This window comes from Mytilus californianus, unplaced genomic scaffold (assembly GCF_021869535.1).
Source record: "Mytilus californianus isolate M0D057914Y unplaced genomic scaffold, xbMytCali1.0.p SCAF_1, whole genome shotgun sequence".
NCBI classification, from domain to species: Eukaryota; Metazoa; Mollusca; class Bivalvia; order Mytilida; family Mytilidae; genus Mytilus; species Mytilus californianus.
In genome coordinates this window covers 92,408,817-92,426,963 of record NW_026262581.1, presented here as the reverse complement: position 1 = coordinate 92,426,963, position 18,147 = coordinate 92,408,817, and the positions used below count along the sequence as shown (strand labels likewise).

At 31.9% G+C, this 18,147-nt stretch overlaps 1 protein-coding gene across 15 annotated transcripts in view; it reads left to right on the top strand.

The window, feature by feature from the left end:
* Positions 1-18,147, top strand: part of LOC127726190 (uncharacterized) — a 77,778-nt gene that overhangs the window by 16,201 nt on the left and 43,430 nt on the right. The window lies entirely within an intron of this gene.

The following is an 18,147-nucleotide window of genomic DNA, read 5'->3' as shown; positions in this document are numbered from 1 at the left end:
ATATTGAATCTATTAACAGTTTCGACTGATAGACCAAATGCAATCTATCATAACGATTTTCATAGTGCAGCGAGTGGTTCAGTAGCTCCTTAATCGGGGAAGATTAGTTAGTATATGATATTAAGCAGAACAAACACTGTTTTATAACCTTTTTTAGGATTCGGAATGCAATGAGAAAATTTAAATTGATATCTGACATGTTATGTGTAAAGTCTAGCATAACGTTGTGACGGTTTCCCTTGTGTCAAAGTGTTTTCTGTGTTGAATATTTAAACTGTTCGTTCAAAGTCATCGGGTTGGGTTTACAAGGAGTGTCCCGTACATGTAAACTCTGAAGCTCCAAATAAAGTATGTTTAAATGTGGGGAATTAAAAAAAAGCCCGTGTTCTTTTCATTTTTCTGACCTAAATTCAATTACGAGTTGAACGAACTCTCACTGGCTGTATTATCCAAATACAGAAACAATAGAAACAGTGCCAAAACTCTTCTGTTGTGTATTTATTGTGTTATTGAATTTACACAGCTAAGCATATTGTTTAATTTAGAATTATTTGCAAGTAGATAACGGTCCATTCAATTTCGTTTTTATTGATATCATATTAAATACTTCGTGTTGATAATGAACTTCACAAATACATTTAAAGTATTTTTTTCGTCACCCGAAAGATAATATACATAAGAAGTTAAGTAAACAATAAAGTGTGTCCAGTGAAATGAAGAACCATAGTTTATGTTTCCTTTCTAGTATAAAATTTGTTTGTATTGATTTTATTGTAATGGTATCTAGAGTTGTGTGAAGATAACTTGCACCTTTGACAAGAACACAAAGTTCACTATAGTCAAAATAACATTAACGGTACCAATTTTACTACACCCGATGCGTATTTTGACATTTAGTGCCTCTTAAGTGATGTTCAGGTCAAAATGTTTGAAACTTCAAAACCTTATGTATATACAAACGTTGAATAGCTGATTAAACCAAAAGCGGATCAAAAGTAAAGCCAAACCCGCACAATGAATCAAGTCAAGATAGCTCATTTTTGTTTATTATACTTCATGTCAAAATGCCAGATTTTGATTGGTTAATACGAGGGAGACAATTTACTCTATCCCATGGCAATTACTCTATTACCCTTCACAGAGACGCTTGCTCAAATGTGCGCTTTAATAAATACGGATGATTGTTATGTACAAGACGACATAGTTTATTACTTTGAATTTGAAATTTAATATAAAGTAATAACAGAACATTCAGTATAATAAATTAAATAATACATATCTGAGAGGGTGATAGAGTAGATTGTTTCCCCTCGAAAAGACATTGTCAACCTTGGCTTCGCCTCAGTTGACAATGTTTTCTCGTGGAAACAATCTGCTCTATCACCCTCTCAGCTATGTGTTATTTATATAATAGTCTATAGATGCTTGAAAAAATGCTCGAATAAAAGGTTTTACAATTTCTGTCTCCTGTCATTTCGAGAATTATTTTATTTACAGACTGACAATATCGCCCAAGTTGTAGTAATTGAATATCTACTAATGTGTTTGACTTATAATAAATGTTACAACTGTCAGAGCAGAAAAAGACATACTAGTAATATGGTTTCAAGCACAACAACATTGAAATAATCCTGTTTGTACTAGTTACTGTACCTCTGAACCTTTAAAAAGTTCAAACTTTATATAAGTACTGAACACTAAAAAATAAAAAAATTCAAAATTCCATTTCTGTATAGAAAAACTGTTCTATAGATGACATGTTTTGCTGTTGACTAGCTCTTTTACAACTATGTATGAACCTGTTATTGATAATAATTAAAAGATAATCAAATATTTAGATAAATATCATGCTTATAGTAAATCTTTCAAGATCGTCGACATCGATTTTCAAGCGTAACTACAAATTTTCACTATTTTATCAAACATTTTTTTTTATATTCGAATAGACTTTTGACCTTTATTTTAGTGATTTTTTTCTTTGAAAATCGAGACTGGTCTACTTATTTGGACAATTTCAGTTTTTTTTTTTTGTGACACCCTTGTTTTACGACTAAACACATTTATTACAGCTGTATGCTTACATATTAAGTGTTCCTGCTCCAAGTCTGTTCTCTCTTTAGTGTCCCTGCCCCAAGTCTGTTCTGTCTTTAGTGTCCCTGTCCCAAGTCTGTTCTGTCTTTAGTGTCCCTGTCCCAAGTCTGTTCTGTCTTTAGTGTCCCTGTCCCAAGTCTGTTCTGTCTTTAGTGTCCCTGCCCCAAGTCTGTTCTGTCTTTAGTGTCCCTGCCCCAAGTTTGTTCTGTCTTTAGTGTCCCTGCCCCAAGTCTGTTCTGTCTTTAGTGTCCCTGCCCCAAGTCTGTTCTCTCTTTAGTGTCCCTGCCCAAAGTCTGTTCTGTCTTTAGTGTCCCTGCCCCAAGTCTGTTCTGTCTTAAATGTGTCCCTGCCCCAAGTCTTTTCTCTCTTTAGTGTCCCTGCCCCAAGTCTTTTCTCTCTAGTGGTTTTCGTTGTCCTCTTTTTGTTTGTTTTACGTTTTATTTAATTGACTTCAATTTTTACAGTTTAGTGTCTCTTTTTAACCTTTCACATCTGGTTTACCCACGGTCTTTTATAGCTTACCTTACAGAATAGGTTCTTTACAACATTGTGGCTGCTTTGAAATGAGGAATCAGCTTATATTTTAAGTGTCTTAGATGGCAACAATAGATTTTTGTAAACATTTGATTGCGTTCTTCTTTCATGTGTATTTTAGATTTCAGATTTAACAAAGAGTTTTAAAAGTATGACAAATTAACAAGCACACTAAATGAATTTTTTTAACAGAGTTTCTATGCTACATATTATCACCATAGGTCAGTCAAAAATGTTTCCGACCAATGTCACTATTCTAGAAATTATTTACAGGATTGTTGTAGGAATGATGTTTTTTTTTATTTTTACTTTTACATGTCTCGAATAATTGCAATTTTTTGTGGTCTATCAATACAGTTTCACTAAAAAGGTATATCCGCTGTACTTTTTCATTCAGTGGATATGGTAGTTTAAATAGTAAAACATTAATTGAGTTTAAAATTTTACATTTTATAAAGGATATGGGAGTCTAGAATATATTCTAGCGGTTTTTAATATCTAGTTTATCCATATAATTAACAATGTACCAAAAAGAACCAGAAAGTATTCGTCCTTTTTATTTGAGAATTAACGTAAGACCTTATTTCCTTATCAATATAATTTCAGAGTTTAAACCTCTACTTTTATTGATTAAATAGTAACCCACTGAAAGAATTATTGGGACATTTGAATGCGAAACTCCGGCTTCTGTTTAACATGTAAAGCTATGTGTTATTTGGTAAACATTTGCGTTTGTCGTGGCTGATTGAACGAGCATTCATTTAGTGGTTTAAATTCATTCAGATGCAAATTTTTATTTTTACCTTTGAAATCGTATATTGAATCGAAATATATTTCGAATTTTAAGTTGGTTACCGGACAATTAATGCATTTACGTATTTGTTTAACTAGTGCAAGTGATTTTTTTTTCGTGAAAAAGGTATCTAAGGAATATGTACTAAAAATATTTTAGTGAAATTATTTGGATACTAAAACTGAAAACATGCCGAGAAAAGGACGGCGGGTATGTATAATTGTAACTCTTTTTTTTTAAATATCCATTTCAGATTTAATCTTTCAACTTTTTAAAAAACAGAACAGATTATATTACTAAGTTCGCATGTTTGTAACAATTGATCTACTTAGCATGGATAGATCTTACAAGTTAATCTTGCTACTATACAAAAACATTTAATTTGTCGAGATGTCATATGGATCCTGTGTTGATTCATAAATATATAAGGTATCTGAAATATATCTAACATTTCTTGTGTTATAAATGGTATGATTTGAAATGATATCCAATAGATGATATATTGAGTCACAAGCGGAACCTAGGTGCAGTTATAACCCATACAAAAGCTCCAACATATATATATATTTATATATATATCAGTTAAGAACATTTTTAGTTACTACAATCCAATATATTTTAACAAAATACGCACACATTTGATACTTTTTAAAATCACAAAACTCTTTTGAATTGATTGGTTTCTACGACGACTACTCTCAGATGCAATGTAATGATAACAAAAGTATGAAGTATAAGGTTGTTTCCAGTTAAAGATTGAAAAGGATTTCATTATTTTAGTTCTATAACCGATGCTTGACCTTCGGCTATATTTGGCTGTAATGATGTTGAAATGAGAATAAAAGTAATCCTTTTTTTTCTCTACTGTTGTTTTACTGTTTCATGACATTAAAACAAATCTCTATATCATCTTTATATGTATGACCATTACCGAATTCGACTTAAAAACCGGATTTTTACTTGTCATGAGAAACAAAGAAACAAGTCGTTGGTAATTTGTCAATGTAGCGTTTCGTAGACTGGTTTGCGTCTTTTTGGAAACGGTGTTGTTTGTCAATCGACCTATAATTTTGAGTGTTCCTGGTTATCTCTTACTTTTTATTACTGATACAAGGAATGACGACTAAAAAAAAAATACCCATTGTATATAGTATTTATACTATATAAGTTGTCTCCATGAAAGCTGTTTTCTTTAGATTGCCACTTCGAAGCTTGTTAGTTACAAATTGATTGACGATATTAACATTTATAAAACTATTATCTACTTTCAAATTCTATATAATAGCTTAAAGTTTAAAGATTGAATAGGAATAAAGTTCGAAATTAAGTCACTTGATAAATAACCCCGTTTGTGATAATACATGGCATATGCTTTGAAAAGTTCTACAATCTAGAGTATGTCGGGATCGCTGTTCTCCAATCATTCCGTCGTCAAGCAATCAGATAAACACTACAGTTACACTGATTTACTTTCCCTATCACAGAACTATTCATAGATATTCTTGTTCGTTTACATTCGACAAAACTTATCAAATACAACTATTCATACTCCAAATTTGCGTATTTGTCAATAATCAGTGATCTGGTTAACATCGTAATAATTCAATGCACAGGGGGTAAAGGGGCTCAACATTTGTATTCATCAGCGTACAAGGTCGTTATCTGCAGTGATTGGACATTTTGAATTCACTGGTTGTATTCAATTATTGTAATATTGATCAGTTACATTTGTCATAATGAAAAATGAAGATGTTTTATGTTCCCCCATAGTGGACCGTTCTAGTGCCTCTCGTTCAGACATGTTAGCTAGAATACATTGACATTATTCACATTTAAAAACTCGTTTCAGTAAAAAAAAATCTACTTTCATAAGATGAATATATTTATATCTTTCGTGCATGGTGTTTTGCTATATTCATAATTTGCACTCGATTTGGTCTTAACTTTCTCAAAGTCTTTGAACCAAGCCACATTACATGACTGATATGAAATGGATGATTTATTACAATAATATTAAACGTTATTGACAGATTGTCGATTTCCATACTTTTAAAGTATATGTCCCAATATTTGAATATTTTATTGACATAAATGTAAATTTCAATTTTACAATCGACAGTCCTTTGAAATGTATAGTTGGCATGTTGCTTTTATCAATAATCTCAACCCCTTTTTGCGTGAAGCTTCAACTTCAAGCAGAGTTTTTTTTCCTCGATTATTTACATTTCCAAATCGCTATTTGATAAATTACATACGATTATTAAAAATAAAAAAAGTACAGCAGTGTGGATTTTTTGGGCGTTTCTATGACATTTGACTCCTTACAAACTTTGTAGTTTGGGTTCAAGTTCATAGAAATTCATCGCGATCTTTCATTTGAATCAATTGTCTATAATTTTTCAGGGTAAAGAGATTTTTTTCACCGAGTTTAAAAAACATATCTCCGCATTTATGTATTGTTTTCGAAACGAACTTTAGTTTTTGATAACTATTTGGTAGAGATATATTAGATGCATTAATATTGTCTAATCAATATCGATTAAAACCGACTTTGAAATCAGTGGATGAACCATTTTAATTACCGAAAAGAGATATTCTATATCAAATTCTCAATATTTTAATAGATCCACGCAAAGTTCATTGACAGATTCCGAACAAATAGTCGTATATGACCTTCGTTAATTGTCGTTTTTGTTCAAATAATCAGTATTGTTTTTCATTCAAATAGCTTAGTGAACATTATTGAACGAGATTGTTCAACGAGATCCCGATTCCACTTGAACATTTCGATCTTTTTAGAATATTTTTTGCTATCAAATTTCACATATGGAAATCAATTCTCTCATATGACATATCTTTTAGCATCTTTGTTCCTATATATTACCAGTCGTGATTGTACAACGTAGATTTAACAGAAAATATCAAAAAAAAATTAAGTATTAGTATATCCCATCAAGAACAATTGTTTCATTCGAATGCCCTGTCTATTGTGGTCTTGCAACGAAGTTATGAAAGAGATACATAGTAACGAAGGTGCTCGTTTGTGTGTATACCATATTCTTCGATTTAACGCTCGACACTTGCATTATATTTTTAGCAATCGTTTGAATCTTTATTAAATTTTCAAGGCCAAGCTCGCACCATGACTTAGGAAAAACAGTAGAGCTCCAATATTTACTCAATTAAATCAAACATTATATGCTTGCCTTTGGTGAGAACTTGAATCTTACTTAATTTCAAATTAAACGGTCAAAGATCAAGGCGGTTTGATAACCTCACAGTAAAGCAGTTTTACAAATTATGAAATTGCCAGGAGAATCTCTACTTTGCGATGGCCTTGGTGTTCTTGAAATTCTTTCGAATTAACACATCGTCGAAAGCGAGAACATACACTAACTACGTATGTTTAACAATATAAAACCTATCGTTTTTTGTAGTCGTTGCATAGTTATACGTTAAGGATTTAAAAAAGAGAATTATTTCAAGTGATGTCTCCTACCAAGGGGTCGTGATGATTGGTCATATTACAAGCTTTAATTTTCAAATATCGTCCCCGTAACTAAGAGCTGGGCAGAGACCGACACAATAGATATGTCTTTTCGTTGTCATCTGTTCAATTTAACAATTAAATTAAAAATAAAAACTGGAAATATGACAGGTGACATAAATATATTCAGTAAAATTTGTGAAAAGTAGACCAAATATTAATCCAACAGTATGCACAGGACACGTACCGTTAAAACTTCATAGCTCTCGGTATTTAAAAAACAAAATAGAACGAGGAGAAAATTAACGATGAAATATAATGTTCTAGTTTACTACAACAAATTCAAAAACACGAAAGAAAAGAAAAAAAAAAGTTTCTATACTTTAACCTCATGGCAATTTAGGGAAACATAACAATTGATTGAGCATAAGTGTTGATTTAGTAATAGAAATATAGCCACCTTGACAAATGTGCGGGATGCATAAATACACAGCTACGTCCAGTTAAAATGGGTACGTTAAAATCCGTGCTCTTCGATTGAAAATTGCTGTTATGTCTTCAGGTAAGAAAAAATTGACAAAACTCTCACGAGGAACCTGTGAAACAACAAATTTTTCGCTCTTCTTCCTATCGACCCACTAGTGAAGCAGATACCTCGCTGAGTTTGCTTACCTTCTCTTACTGAATATGAATGATACTCATGGCATCTGAAATTGAACATAATATTTCAATTTTGCTTGTATAGAGCTGTAATATTTATATGAAATACCTTTAGACTGTGTCATGTTGGTGTCTACTGTGTGAGAAACCAGATTTATGAGGGGGTAAAAAGGAAAAAAAAAGTAACAAAGCGTAGGGGAATTGATAGATGGTTGTATGTTTAACGTTCAGTGACTAATTTACTATGTATATCGAGACGAAAATATATTGATGTGAAATGAAAATGAGCACTGCTTTGTATGCCGAGCCGGTGTCCTATAGCCATGTTCCCCCCATGCCAATTTTTTTTCGCTGGGAAAACCATCCGCCCCCGGAAAAATTGGCATGATTCCACTTTTCCCCTCAGCGTGATGGGGGCAGGGGAACCATGCAGAATTAGGCCTAGTTTTCCACCTAGTAGCAAGAAAAGCTCATTTTTCCCCTTGTAGTAACGTTGTTGACCTCAGCTGGAAAATATTTATCCATGACCACATCCATTCTCCTCTGTTAAACCTGGGTATGTGTTACGTGACTTTCTGTATGAAAATGAGAAGATGTGGTATGATTGCAATTGAGATAGCTATCCACCAGAGTTAAAATGAAGTGGTAGCTATAGTAAGCCACCGTACGACAACAACGATAAAAACCTTGTCCTTTTTTATATCTTTGAATGATAAGGTAATCTCAGTATTTGCTGGAATAGTTCTGTCTGCTTTCAAGCTCCGCATTCATAAATGGTATACAGCAAAATTCTCAGCATTCTTAAGTATAAAGTTCTATCGCCTGTAGATTTATAGGTCCATAATTCTGATTCATATAAGTACAAAGTCCTTTCAAGATATTTGCACCAATAAGTAATGCAACTTCGATGAAACATATACTGTCGGAAGCAGTGATGCATAATACTATGAACACCTTGTGTTCTTGTTCTATCCCTTTCATTTATAACCTTCCAGCGATCTGGATCAATTATTTTTACAGGTCTGTTTTTATTTGGTATTATCTCGGGCCATTTCTAAGTGAAAAATCTATCCCTATTAACGGATAAACGTTTCCCTCCTGAGAGAAATGGCTATATAACACCGGAATTTAAACATGTTAGTTTACAAAGTAACAATTCAAAGTAAGACATATCACCCTACCCCGAATCATTATTCTGATTCCGAGCCATCAGTCTTTGCCCCTCCTTTTTTAAGTTCCAAATTTAAATTTTGGACCTATTGTTATTATGTTAGTTGGTTGCATGTTCAGAACAGAAGTACGACATAAATTCACATTATGTTGTTTCAGCACCCATGCATATATATGAAGCTGTCATACTATTAGACAATGTGCATTATGTAAAATAAGTAAAGGGGAGTTGAGTCTTTACTTCTGTCTAAAGTTAAATAATATTTTTACTCTTTTCAACAAGAACAATTATGAAAGATTAATATCAAACATGTTGTTATCATATATAAACACAATTAATCATGGCTACCCTGGGTAGACAAAAGTGTTGATAAGATAATTTGCTTGCCACCTAAGTAACATAAAATATTTGGAAACGTTTTGTAATATTCTTTTAAGCAGTAACGAAAATACTTCGTTGTGAGTTAAAAGTTTTGCAATTACATATTTACTTTGAACTTACTGTATTAGTAATATTATTAGTAATATACTTGAACAGTACATTTGTCATTTTTGATACTGATTTGTTAAATCATGATTTGGGCTTGAAAACAATAATGGGTTTAATCTATAGATCATCTTTCAAAAACGTAAAAAATACTACTCTATCAATACAGCGAGTTATTTGTATTGTAAGGATGCACTCTTTAAATACAGTGAAGGTTTGAGACATGTTAATTGTTTAAATGTATTCTATCAAAACAGCGAGCGTTCGAGACATGTTTCATATTTTTAATGTTTTGTCGCAATACAGCGAGGGTTTGAGACATGTTTGTTCTCTTTTATCATTACCGCGAGGTGCCGATTCACATTTTCGGTAGGATGCAAGTGAATGTTAACACATTCCGTTAGTTTCATGATCTCGTGTGTCTCGTGCAGTGAATGCTTACCCAGAAAAGAGTTTTGAACACTGAAAAAAGTGTCTTTTGCACCATGTAGTAAACCATTCCTTATAGAATCTTCGAATAGGAATAGAAAGAATGATCATACTAAAGAAATAATATACAAGTTTTTTGTATATTCATAACTCTGAAAATTACTAGATTAAACATGAATGTGCAAAAAGTCCCCACAAATGTAAAAGGGCATCGAATTTTAATAGCAGGTGTATCCTAATCAGTAAAGCTACTTTGATTTGTATTTACTTCATATGTATAATAGTTACTTTGCATAATGAAGCACCTGAGATCAGCCCGGGTTAAGGTGGTGTTCGTGTTGCTAAGTCTTTAGTTTTCTATGGTGTGTTTTGTGTACTGTTGTCAGTCGTTTTTCGTTTTTTGCCATGGCATTGTCAGTTTGTTTTTGACTTATGAATTTGAATATCCCTTTGGTATCTTTTGCCTCTCTTTCATTCAAACTTTATATAATTTCAATATGATTCAAGTGTTAATTTGCTATCAGTAATACCGTTTAGTTTAGAGTAATCGGAATTAAAGTATTGTATGGGTTCATTTCACTTACATAATATATAACTACTTCGCCCATTGGTAATGTGAACATTAACATATATTGGTAGTCTAGGTTGATAGATTTCAATATGTTTAAACTATATATTGTTCAAATATGATTGATATATTGAGAAGAAAAGATCAAAAACATTTAATAAGTGCAATAAGTTTCGATTTAAAAAAAATCGGTTATAAATTTTACTTTTTCAAATTTCAATATATATTGCTAATGAAATTGTGTACTATCAAAGTTTTTGCATAAGATTCACATTTCAAACAGTACTTTTCTTTCATTTGCATGCTTAAAAGATATGAAATTGTATTAAATTGTGTACATGTCGTAACAGCTGCTATATCATATCAACTATGTAAATATCACAGCTACCCTCCTAACAACAAATATGAAATATTTATGTGGTTATAAAGATACAGATTTATTTCGTAAGTCCTCGGATGTTTCCTTTCTCCCGGATCATTACAAAGTCAAACATTTAATAGGAAATTAAATCTTTACAAATAACGATATGAATTTTTGTAATAGAGTATTTACTGGTAATGAACGGATTCCGGAGCAACACTTGCCGTGTATTTTATCGAATATCCATAAATAACACGAACAAGTTGTGGACTAAGAAAAGAAATCCACATGGTTCATTTCATGTTTTAAAATGTAGCTAGTTTGTGAATTTGAATTGGGAATCATATAACAATCATGATATAACTTGATTAGTTTGGGTGGCCAAATTTAAAAGAATATTTGTTCAGGTATTTTTGGAGAGAAAAATAGATTGGACTAAATTTATCTAAGTTACAACGTAGATTCATACTTTGGAGACACTTTTCAGTTGATTCACTTTTGTCACGTTAATACCACAGATTTAATATCTTATACAAAATGTCATTGTATGAGGCACTCTTGTCAAAATTTCTTTGCAAAATTGTTTCCCCGCCAGTTTCAAAAACATTTCATTTTCACAAATCTAAAGGTAGCTACTAGTATCAGCTCTAAATTATTGATTGAGAGCTGAATTTAAAGGCAATATTAAATAATTTAACATTAAAAAGAATGTATCGTCACCTTGTTAAAAAGCGATAGCAAACCAATAAAGGATGAGGCTATCCATGTTAACAAAAATTCTTTTACAATTTGAAAAACTTAATTTAAGTATAAGAAAGGGTCTTATTATTATGTAGATAACTATAGGTTATTTTTTTTCCTGTTAAGAAAGGACAGGAAATATGAGAAAAGCAAAAAAGTAAAACACTAAAAACCAATGCACATCAAATGACTATAGTAATTGAAACATGGCGATAGGGGAAATAAATATTCTAATTAATAAACGAAAAGATACTTGAGCTGACAGTTTTAAAAATCAAACTCATAATATGGGTAAACCTAGCACGTAATGTATTATACATGTAATTGAAAATTTCGAATTCGAATAAGCTGCATGTGTTCATACATGTATGTTTGAACACGTGCAGCCTGTTCGATCCTTACCAGGTATACGATTTCATTAGCAGACATGTGGGGTATACGCCAATGAAAGCGCATCCCAACGACACAAAAAAGACGTCTAGATATTTGCTTGATAAAGTAAGATTACCGAATTTCTTTATAATCGTTCCATATTTTCTATCGATCCAACTTTCGATTGCTTGATTGGATACTTAAAAACCATGATTAATGCTCGAGACACACTTGACTTGAAGAAGTTACAAGGTGAACGTTGTTTAATACTACCAAACCATTTGTTACATACTTGAAACAACATTCAACAAGTACAATATTTGTCCTATAGCACAACTATAATTCAGAGTCAAGGTTTTACAAACACTTTAGTTAACAATCCTAAATTTATGATTTATATCATATTTCAAACCTATTAAAATTTAGAAATGGGCCTCAGTATGTGGAAATAGTCTTTACTTTTCACACATTAAATGTTATTCTTTTTTTGAATTGCATTGCGAATGACAGAGGGTAAATGGTATGCAGATAACAGTAAATACTGAGATGAAATAGATATGCACTACACATTTTCACTACCTCTTAAAAGTACATAATTTAATATTGCCTAAAAATGAATTATATATTCTCTATATTTGATCTTTAATGTCCAATTAGGTAAAAATTGTAATTTTACGACTGATTAATTGATTTTTGTTTGCTTATCGTCTAGTGGCAAATATTTCATGCCTGTTCAGGACGAGAACAAATCAAACAAGACATCAAATAAGAAAGTTCAGCAAGTGGGAGGACCAAGATAAATGCGGGGAGAAGTGTGTATGTTTGATAGGAGCAGAAATTTAGACTTGTAACAAGCCACATACGAACCTCCGTAATATAGGTTGCAAGGCTTTTTTAACTTGCAGAGACTGACACTCTCCCAACACGAGAATAGGATTTAACATTCAAATCCGACTAGACTCGAATGCTTTTTTTTAAAACAAAAACTGAAGTTTTAACTCCATCAGTAAAGTTGACACAATGTCCTTAGTGTGGACTATTTACCCTCTTAATGTTGTTTTGCTCCCAAAGATGTGCGCATATTTTGTTTGCTGGAAATTTTGCTGTGAGTGTTAATGAAGCTCAATCTAGAAAAGATGTTCGATCGTAGACAATTTTGTATGTATTTTTGTCTAGAAAAAAACCTTATTGTAAAATACTTGTTGAGAAAAATATGGAGCACAAAAATGCAAACGATCTAAATAGAAAAGATAAAACATGACAAAGTCACATTTGCTTAAGAGATCAGTTTTGTGATAAAAGAACAAAAATAAATCAGCTGCGGTTTTTTTTTTGTCATGCTATTACTAAAGCACCAACCACTTGGATTATACCTTCAGGGATTGATAATAAATAAGTAATGATAGCGAACTATAGATTACATTCGTTGGCACTTAATATAAGTTAAGGTATCAAAGTACTGAACATCGGATGAACGCAAGTTCTTGTGGATGGTCACAAGCACTTGTCTCAGAAAAAAAAATCACATCTCTATACCTGAAAGTTTGGTTAATATACAGAGATATATTTTTTTCTGAGACAAGTTCGTGCGTGGATGATGGATAAATGACAGGGAATTCAACCTCACCGTTATAACTATTATGTTGTAGTGATACAAATCAGTATACTCTGGTTTGTTGTTATATATTATATTAATATTTGTATATAACAGTTACATGTATATATAATTTACATCCATTTGTATATATCATTCTATTCTACATCTCTAATAATAGTGCAGGGCAAGTGCATGGTGGACACTCTTCTGTAATAATTCGATTTTTCTAATAGATTGGATTTGAGTAGGCATTCATATTTTCCTGCAAAATGTTCTTGAGATATTCTTCCGCGTGCGTTACCACAATTTTTCTATACGTTTGCATAGATATTAATGATTTTTTACTTCTATATATATTTCTAACGACAAAAAAATTTCATATTATTAATCTATGTTTTGAAAGAAGTATTCATTGAAGAAATGAATTTATAACAAGCGATAAGGAATGTTATTTTGCACTCGATAATGTCCGCGTATTTATAGATCGGTTACCAGTCAAAAACGAAAGTTACGTAAGTAGAAATCTCTGTGGCAACAATACATCGGAATGCCCTCACTGTCATCGCGATGTAAAAAAGCGTTTTCTGGATTAACCTTCAAGCTTACATATTTATAAGATATTCCACCAAGGCGAAGTATATATTACATCTCAGTTGTAGGTATGCGTTTTTGTGGGTAACTATTTAATCAATCTAACACAAAGCAAATTTTGCATCGAGCATTACAGAAGAGAATTAGTTGTTGAAATGAGCATCTGGTGCAATAAAACTGGTACCGTCGATGTAAGTATCCTGACCTGAAGCGCTTGTAACAAGCCATAGTGAAGAATAACTCTTGTATCAAATGATGAAAAATAAAGTTCTTTTTTGTAAAAGGGTCATCATTCTCAAGTCTTGGATGTTTTCTTTTAATATCTAGATATTGATTATATGGTACATTAAAAAAATGGAACTCGAGATGTACGCACGAAATTAATTACGTGTCATTTATTTTTACGAGCCGGACATTGACTGTGTTTTATATAGATTATATGCATAGCCAAGAGACCCAAATACGTATTCATCAGAATATGAGCCATAAATGTATTTCAATGCGAGCAATCATGCATTAAATCGATTTCGGGACCATAAGTAATACCAAAAAAAGATTTATACGAACAATAAACTGAAGTAAAAGGAAGTTTTTAATATAAAAAAAAGATATAAGATTGTTAACTAAGATTAAAAAGAAACACATATTACAATGAATTGAGATTATTATTGAAGAATTATAAATGTGATATTGGCATGTTTCGATCTAAAATGTTTAAATCCAGTTTTATTTATGTTTTAACTAATAACACTGAATGGCAAAGGTCATCTGATCTGATCGGTAAAAAGACAGCTTAGTAATATTTTGACAACTAAAATTCATAAATCTTACTGTATAAGTTTCAAATAATATTCAAGTACTTATAATTACACAAAATTGATGTAAATGCGTAAATTTCATATTGAAGAGCTACTCAAAAGAAAAATTATTAAGTCGTATGATTTTCTGTATTATCTATTTAAAATGACAAACAAATGATAAAGCACTCTAAAAAGAATTTGAAATGAAATATTTTATTATTTCCATAAATACATGATTTAAATGGTAATGATGCTTCAACATGAATGTTGAAAAGATTTTTTATTTATTATTCGATAGTAAAAATTGTCTATTCATGGTAAATGTTTATTTCATCTGAATCGTAAAGTTAACCATACAAGCGAATCAAAAGATTACAATTGCTAGCTTGGCAACACACAGTGACTTGTATGTCAGACACCTTTATTCTAGCGTCACTTCCAAAATCTTTATCATACTAGTACTATATTTTTTCATGACTACAATTATACAGATACAAAGAAAGCATTTTTTCATTAAATAACGATATAAGATAGTAAAAATAATTGGCATGATGGACGTCCAAACATCTATCGCGCAACTTACGTTTAATCGGAGAATTTCTAAACGTAGAAAAACTAGTCAGTCACTGCTACCGATTACTGGATGGAGATATCTCAGATGTTACCACCATCTAACGACCCTTGGAGTTCTTATATAAAAGTGAAAAGACGTGGTATGATTTGCAATACAATAAACAACATGTGTTAAAAGATAGATAGTGGTTTATTGTTTTGCAATAAAAAAAATTCGTTTAAATATTCCTCAAAACGTCAATTACTATGGTAGCTGTATTGTGGAGTAATTCATGACGAACCTTCAAAGAGCTGATGATAGTTTCTATGTAATGATAAATAAACATAATGCAATAGAGTTATAAAATGTCATTCAATCGTCTACTTAATATAAAACTAACTGTCCTATTGCTTTATAAATATTGGTTACTTAAAAGCTAAGTGCATTATTTAAAGTAAATTTCGGTTATGTAGAACCATTTAAAATGTGCAATTAAAAATTGTAGTATGGCGTCACGACTAATGTATATTTGAAAATAAAACTGTTTTTGAAAGAATGTGTCTTGCTTCATATAGTTTTTCTATGGATTACCTCGGAGGCTCGGATACATCTAAATGTGGTGGGCTTTACAATTAGTAGACGAATAAATGTACATTGTCTTATTTGCTCTCAGTATGTATCTGCTTATGCAATATCTTCAATCTCAAGATGCCTATTTTCAAATACGCTAATGAGAAAACTAATGATATTCATAAATTTCAAGATTATGCACCATAATAAGTTGGTTACTTAAACATAAATATTTGTCCATAAGTGTTCATATAACGTACTTGAAAAGTATATATGAACCTTACAGGCTCTGATTGTAGACATAGATAAGAATGGATCACATGTACATACCTAGCTCGGCACGATCCGCACCGTGATGGATTATGTGGTAACATTAGTTTAACCCTGTAGTGGAAATAAGTTCAATATCTTAAGTTAATGTCTTGTCCATTTAATATATTAGATAATCTTTTACAAGGCCATAGAGATTCAATAACCACATAGATATAAATGTATTTAATTTAATTCAAACGCAAACAAAGGGTTTGTCACTTTTCAATTTCTTAATTGTGACTCAAAGATCTTGACATAACACTTTGCTGACGGGTACATTATTTTTCATTAAATCTTTTGGTCGGCCACCTCAGTGGGGTTGTGGTTGTGTAGTCGTGTCAGGTGAATTTTTCCGGCTTGTTTCCTATGTTTTAGGAATGTATACTTATTATGAAAGCAGATAGTGTGTGGTAAATGTCAATGAGACAGCAACCCAAAGACACAATTACTAAAAGGTGTCTACATGTCAACCCACTTTCATCCAGAACACTTATAGCTCCAATTGAAAGCGTCATTTGTGTGTGCTTCCCTTTGTAAGCTTTTTACATGACAAAATACACAGCATTGTGATGCCATAAAATACTGACCCCGTTCATGTAGGAGTTCAAGTCCTATAACTTGAACTATTGTGTATTAATATAAATCATATATTAATGTTAATTATATCATTATGTTCGTGAAACAATATTCCGCCCTCCTATTTTGACAAAACGCCACAGGGAGAACCGAAAAATACTATATGGACTTGTGATGTTCTTGATAAGGGCTTCGGTTATGTTCAAGGTGGGGGATAGAAAGAAAAACATAACTGATAAAGGAATTAAACACATAAGTCTCCGCTGTGTTTTGAAGACTTACAATACGTCATTGTATCTATAGGATAATGTCAGTACTTACGAACTTTGTTTGGGTAAAAGTGCAAAGCTTTATTGATTGAAAATACAGAACAAGATCAAATCTATCTGTTCATTTTTTTAAATGGTGTCAAAAGGTCAGGTAAATAGGACATAGAATTTTTCAAACACAATAAATTTTGTATTTTCAAAGAACTAATATTTGGAAGCCGTTATTTCCTTATAAAAGATTTGTGCAATGAAACAAACAAAGCAGACCTTATCTAAATACGCACTTTTTTAAAAGAAGAATAAAGAATCGGGAACATTTGAGTAAGTCTGGTCACACATAAGCATATCTGCACATGACGTCAACACTTTGACTCATTAAACATTTTGTTTAAAACAAAATAAAAGATTATCTGAAAAATATCCCAAATGATGCCGGGTGTTGATATTAATATTTCAATTACGTTTTCAGCAATCTAAATTTTGTATGTTCGAGAAATCATAAACTATGTTAGTCTTGTATCATTTTTAATTTTAGTTTCTTTTGTATAATTTGGAGTTTAGTATGACGTCCATTATCACTGAACTAGTATACATATTTGTAGGAAGGGGCCAGCTGAAGGACGCCTCCGGGTGCGGGAGTTTCTCGCTGCATTGAAGACCCATTGGTGGCCTTCGGCTGTTGTCTGCTCTATGGTCGGGTTGTTGTCTCTTTGACACATTCCCCATTTCCATTCTCAATTTTAATGATTGTGGACAACATGTAAAAATTCGAACAAGTACAATTTCCCATGAAATGTTTTTAGTGCAAGGGATTCTGAAAAGCGTTAACTGGAAACTCGATCTGTGCCAAAAGCAAGATCTGTATCTACAGCATACCGAAAAAAGTCCAGATAACTTTGAACTTTTGAATTCAGAATGCCCGTTACGGGTAACACTACAGACCCGGCAACACAGATAAAAAGAAAGGTGAATATCTGTAAATATCCTTAGTTCCTCATGAACCACGAGTTCCTCGTTAATCATTTTTGCAACCAACACGGGCAAAAACAAAATAAAACTCGATGGTAACCTTAAGGTTCATGTGGACCCTTTGGCTAAAATGGCTGCATTTTCACCTCAAAATTTACTCTGAATACAGACAAACCTGAGTATCTGGAAAAATTTTCAGGCATAGCATCTCTAGATA